Raw genomic sequence first — 5941 nt, 5'->3', positions numbered from 1 at the left:
CTCAAAATGGATGAATCAAACCAGCCGAAAATGCGCCAAAGCCGCCGTGCAACCAAACCCACTAGGGTTTGTGGGCTCCGCCCCAACACGCCCGGTCATTGGCGGCTTCTGCCAGATGCGCCGAGCTCATTAGTCTGTTTGAATCATCACGTCCCCGAGGCCCCGCCCCACTCCCTGATAGGCTCCGCCTCCTCCGTGGGGTCCTGTTAGTCAAGATGCTCTGAGAGCGCACGCCCGCAAAACAAAAATGGTCGCTGCTCGGCCCGCCCCCTGGTTTCCACTCCAGAGTTGCAGATTCGTCTTGGGTCGCATCTTGGAACCACTGGAAAAAAATATTTATATAGGGGTCATTGTCATTTAATTTTAATTAATTATCTTTTATTTCTCCTGCCTTTATCACCTACAAACTCCACGAATAGCAAAACCTGTGGGATAGGCAGCTGATTCGTCATAGAACGGTTGCTTCAGAATTGGAGGGAAATTCCATAGGTTCGAAAGATTTGACCTTAAACTCACAAGCCCAGTCCCCTCGCTTTTAGCATTAGCCCTCAGCGGTCCAGCCTCTGCTGGAGCTGAGAGGCAGGATCATAAGCAGGGAATAACTTCACCCCAAATTTCTGTTCTCCATTCTGGACCCTTGAGTTCTACTTCAGGGTCATTAAAGTCCCTTGTCTTGGACATTATTTGGGTGGCGGGGCGCTAATGACAAGGAGCACGAACTCTGGGGCCACAAAGTGTTTCGGTTTGAACCCCAAGTCCACACCTTAATAGTTGTATAACTTTATGTATGTGCCTCAGTTTTCGCATACGTAAAATGGGGAACAATAGTACTTAACCTTATAGGGTTATTAGGATTAAATGAGTTGATACATGAAAAGCCTTTAGGACAGTCTCTGGCACACAATAAGCGCTACGGAAGTGCTTAAAATTGTTAAATTCCATTTTTAAAAGATGATCGGATCTCTGAGTATGGGTAGATGGAGCTGGCTCAAGAGGCAGGTCAAATAAGTTAGGGTAACTCAGATCATTCCATTTAAATCCATGAACATTAGTTTGGTGCTTAAAACCCTCAGAGGCAGAGCTCAGGATCCTTATGGGAAACAGCTAATATTTACCCCACCGTTGTAAAATAGACTTCAACCCAGCCACAGGCAGCCAGCCTGTTAATAACCAACTGAAGATATATGCCATACACAAACCTTGCTGAAAGTCTCCTTTGTAAAATCTGGGCATTTCTAAGGGAAGATAAGCATTAAAGTTACCTTCTGCCTTCTTCATGCCACTCCACTCTTTCTCCCCAAATGTTTTTTTTTTGGTAGTAAAAAGATGTATGAAATTCACCATTTTAACTCCATTTTTAAGTGTATAATTGTGGTATTAAGTACATTCACATTGTTGTGGAACCATCACAACCCATCTCCAGAACTTTTTCAGCAAACCCAACTGAAACTCTACCCATTAAACACTAACTCACCATTTCTTTTCTCTCTAGCCCCTGGCACCCACTATTTTACCCTCTGTCTTTATAAACTTGACTACTCTAGGTACCTCATATAAATAGAACCATATAGTATTTGTCCTTTTGTGATTGGCTTATTTCACTTAGCAAAATGTCTTCTAGGTTCATTTATGTTGTAGCATGTATCAAAATTTTCTGCCTTTTAAAGGCTGAATAATATTTCACTGTATGTATATACCATCTTTTGTTTACCCAATTAATTGCCAATGGACACTTGGGTTGCTTCCAGATTTTGACTATTGTGAATAATGCTGCAAGGAACAGAGGGTACACATATCTCTTTGAGCCCCTACTTTCAATTATTTGGGGTATATACACAGAAGTAGAATTACTAGGTCATATTATAATTCTATTTTTAATTTTTTGAGGAATCTGCATACTATTTCTCACAGCAGCTGCACCATTTTTCATTCCTACCAGAAGTACATAAGGGTTCTGGTTTCTTCACATCCTTGCCAATATTTGTTATTTATTTTTGTATAGTAGCCGAATATATTTTGACTAAGTATATTGTCAGCCATCTTATTGTCAAAATGCCAGTGCAGAGACAGGGTAGTGCAGTGATCACGAGTGACTTTGTTGGAGGCTGTTTTATTAGGGCAGATTGCTATTATTTTAGCAAATACCATTATTTGGTATTGTGAGATGAAGCAGAAGAATTATTGTTACTCATTTCGTAGGTAATGAAAGGAACTGGCCATACTCAACATGTCCAGGCAAGCAGAAATTTCCGAACAGATCTTCCAGGCGTTGGCCTGATAGTTTAGTTCAAGGCCAATATACAGATGGCCACTGAATGAAGGCTCTTACTCTTCCCAGGTGAGGGTCATGTCCTACCTCTCTCTTCACTTCAGCTTCAGTTAACATCTTCCCTCCATTTGTTTATTCACTCAGTATTTCAACAAACACTATCTCTTAAGAAGGAATTAACTTAAGACTTAAACTTCTAGTATACTTTTTAGGGCAGGGGTCCCCAACCCTCAGGATACAGACCTGTAACAGTCTGTGGCCTGTTAAGAACTTGGTCACACAGCAGGAGGTGAGCAGGAGGTGAGTGGCAGGCTGGGTGAGCAAAGCTTCATCAGCTCCACCAGCTCCACCTCAGATCATCAGGCGTTAGATTCTCATAGAAGCACCAATCCCTGGTGCCAAATATGTTGGAGACCGCTGTCTTAGGGGATAAGTCGAGAAGTATGCCTACAAGTACTGGCTCCCTGGCTGCCAAGAGAATTTGGAATGCAATCTCCAAGGTGAGTTCCCTTTAACGCATCTCCAAATGATCTGCCTTGGGCACCTGTCTCAACCACAACCAGTTTGTTGGAAACTGAAGAAAGACACTGATCATGTGATAGGTTACATTTTAGAAGTACCATTGGATAACCTTGAAGGGACACACACACACACACACACAGACACACTGAAAATTATGAAAAAAAAAAAGCTCAGGAGACAGAAAAGTCAGTTACTCCTTTTTGCCGGAAGTGGTATTTAATGACCTTTTAAATTCAATGCTTAATTTCTCTTATATTTTGAGAAGTAGCCTTTTCCTTCTTCCCTGCACATGTTAAAGACAGTAAGAAGTAGCAGTGCTGGAGGTGAGGGGTAGGACAGATGACTCTTCCCTGTCCCTAACAAAGACCCATTTCCTTCAAGGCTATGCTATAGAAGCTGGGGGCTTTATAAGAATTTTTGAGCACTTACTTTGTGCAGGGCACTTCTAGTTCTGGGACTTCATAAAAGTCGGCCAACCAGGTCTAAAGACAGACAGACAATGTTTGTACTGATCACAGAACACAGAAAGTCACCTCTCTTTGAAGATCCTGCCAGGAAGTTAAAAAAAAGCTTTTTCCAGGCTTTTTTTTTTCTTCCTTAACTCCCACCTCCAACCTGCTGACTCTCTCTGCCCCCCGCCTCCCCCCACACACACTCAGAAGAAAGGACAGGACAGGAGAGCTGTGTCTGGTTAGTGTTTCTGCAATCCCAAAGGCGAAGCAATCTGCCTAGAGAAAGGTTCATGGTTAAGGAGGATGCTCTCTTGCCCTCAGGTCACAGTCAGAAAAAGGTGGGGCCAAAGTCAATTTAAACGTTTAAATTCATTTTCTCAAATATACATTTCTTTGGCTCTACACTTCCATTTCCTCTCTACCTTTAAGAATGTTAAGAGCTAAGTTTAGGTGGATTTCTGCTACTAAAACATAAGAAGATCTACAACTTGACATTTAGTTTAAATTGAAGGGAAACTCCCACAAAGACTAATACTTTTCGTTTTGCTTGAAACCAATACAATCTATAGAAAACCTGCTCTTGTAACATTGAAGGAGACACAGCCTTATCCATCTAAACCACTGACAAATATTCTGAAGTGAACATTGCTGAAAGGGGAGTCTCCAAGGTATACATAACGAAAAGAGCACTGAACTTGTAATCAAGGATATCTGCCTCTGAGCACTGTGATTTACTACCTAGGTAACCTCAGCAAATTTTAAGCTCCTGAGCCTCAGCTCCTTTATCTGTAAAATGGGAATAATTGAATCAGTCCTACTGGCATAACAAGAAAAAAGTGGGCTCACTTGTGAAAGTGCAGCACTGTGGGAGGCGGAATGGTTCACACTGTCTTCACTGACAGAAAATCCCCCCAATCCTACTGCTGGTTTATTCCTTCAACAGAACACAACCATCCTTAAGCCCTGGGAACAGAGTTCACAAAGACTGCTCCAGTGTATAGCCAGAGAAAAAATGACAGTGAGAACAGTGATAATCATCTTTCAGCACTGTGGGTGTCCAAGGTGCGGTCGTTCTTTCTCCACTATTTCCTAACCATTCCTGGGAAACTGATCCAAACCCAGTAGAGGGATATGACCACCAACTATACTGCAGGTCTCTCTGCCTCTCTCTGAGTTCCGGCCCAGTATCCTGACTGCCTAACAGACATCTCCGTGAGGATGCCCATAAGCTTAATTTATCTCTATGCCAAAAAAATCATCTCTCCTACCTGCATTCTTTTCCTGACTCCCCCATTTCTGTCAGCAGTATCATCTAAATCACCCAAGCTCAAATCCTTGGTGCTAACTCTACCCTATGCCTTTTAGTTTTTAACGTGGAAACCTCTTGATTCTTTCTTCACTGCATTTCTCAAATCTATTTTTCATTTGCCATTTCCACTGTCACCATTCATCCTTAAATTACTGTAACAGCTTTTCTCTGCTTCCCCCTATGCCAACTTTTTTTGTACCCTGTGGTAGATACAACAATGCTACCTTCCTAAAGCATAAGGCTCAATATGTCCATACAGTTTCCATAATAAAGTCTAACCACTTTATACTAGCATTTAAGTTATTACCACAGATGTCTCCAGCACAAATTTAATATCACTCTGCTTAACATCTCTCCATGAACTGGAGGAAATATGTGCAATATGTAGGACAAAAGGTTAATATCTTTAATATACAAACAGCTTTTACAAAATCACTAAGAAAAAGACAACAAAATAAAAACAAATATAGGACATAAATAGTGACTAACAGAGTACAACTGACTAATACATTTAAAAATATACTCACTCATAACAAAATAAAAAATAATTAAAATTTTTTTCACTTTCCAGATTGGTAAAGGTCGAAATAGTCTTGCTAAGGATATGGGTAAACTGGCCCCTCAGACCAATCGGTAGGACTACACATTGGTAAAAACATTTTGGTGGGAAATATGGCACTGTATTTAAACTTAAAGTGTATATGCTCTTTGACATACTTCTAGGAGCTCCTAAAAAACTTTTCTCATAAAATTGTAAATAAATAAAGATGTTAGTCTGTGGCATTGAGAGGAAAAATAAATAACCCAAACATCCATTAGTAGATAACTGGTTACGTAAATTATAATACATCCATATAATCTTATGCAGCAATTAAAAAGAATGAGGTAGAACTATATGTTCTTACATAGGGAGATATCAAAGATACATTAAAAAGAAAAAATAAGTTGCAGGAAGCCTTTTGTTTTAAGGGGTAGGGTGGACAGTTGGGACTATATGTGTAGACAATAACCTGGACGAAATTTAAAGAATTCTACCTCCTTCCAAAACATGTCTGTATTGTCTACGGCCATGCCACCCTGAACACGTCTGATCTTGTCTGATCTTGGAAGCTAGGCAGTGTTGGGCCTGGTTAGTACTTGGATGGGAGACCATCTAGGAATACTGGGTGCTATAGGTGTTAAAAAAAAAAATTTTAAAAAAAATGTCTATATTATTTGAATTAAAAAATGTTTATTCTTGGCTCCACTACCAGCTGGTTGTGTGACCCTAGTTAAGTTCCTTAACCCCACTACTCCTCAATGTTCCTATCTGTGGCAGGCACAATAATGACACTCCAAAAATGTCCATGACCTAATCTCAGGAAACTGTGAATATGGGAAGGGGGAACT

General features: G+C 40.6%; 1 pseudogene; it reads left to right on the top strand.

The window, feature by feature from the left end:
- Window positions 1-5611: 5611 nt before the first annotated feature.
- On the top strand, window positions 5612-5730 carry LOC111747324 (annotated as a pseudogene).
- Window positions 5731-5941: the final 211 nt, after the last annotated feature.

The sequence above is a fragment of the Pteropus vampyrus genome, unplaced genomic scaffold (assembly GCF_000151845.1).
Source record: "Pteropus vampyrus isolate Shadow unplaced genomic scaffold, Pvam_2.0 Scaffold217, whole genome shotgun sequence".
In the NCBI taxonomy this organism is placed as follows: Eukaryota; Metazoa; Chordata; class Mammalia; order Chiroptera; family Pteropodidae; genus Pteropus; species Pteropus vampyrus.
The sequence above is the reverse complement of the archived record's forward strand: the minus strand, read 5'-3'. Positions and strand labels throughout refer to the sequence as shown.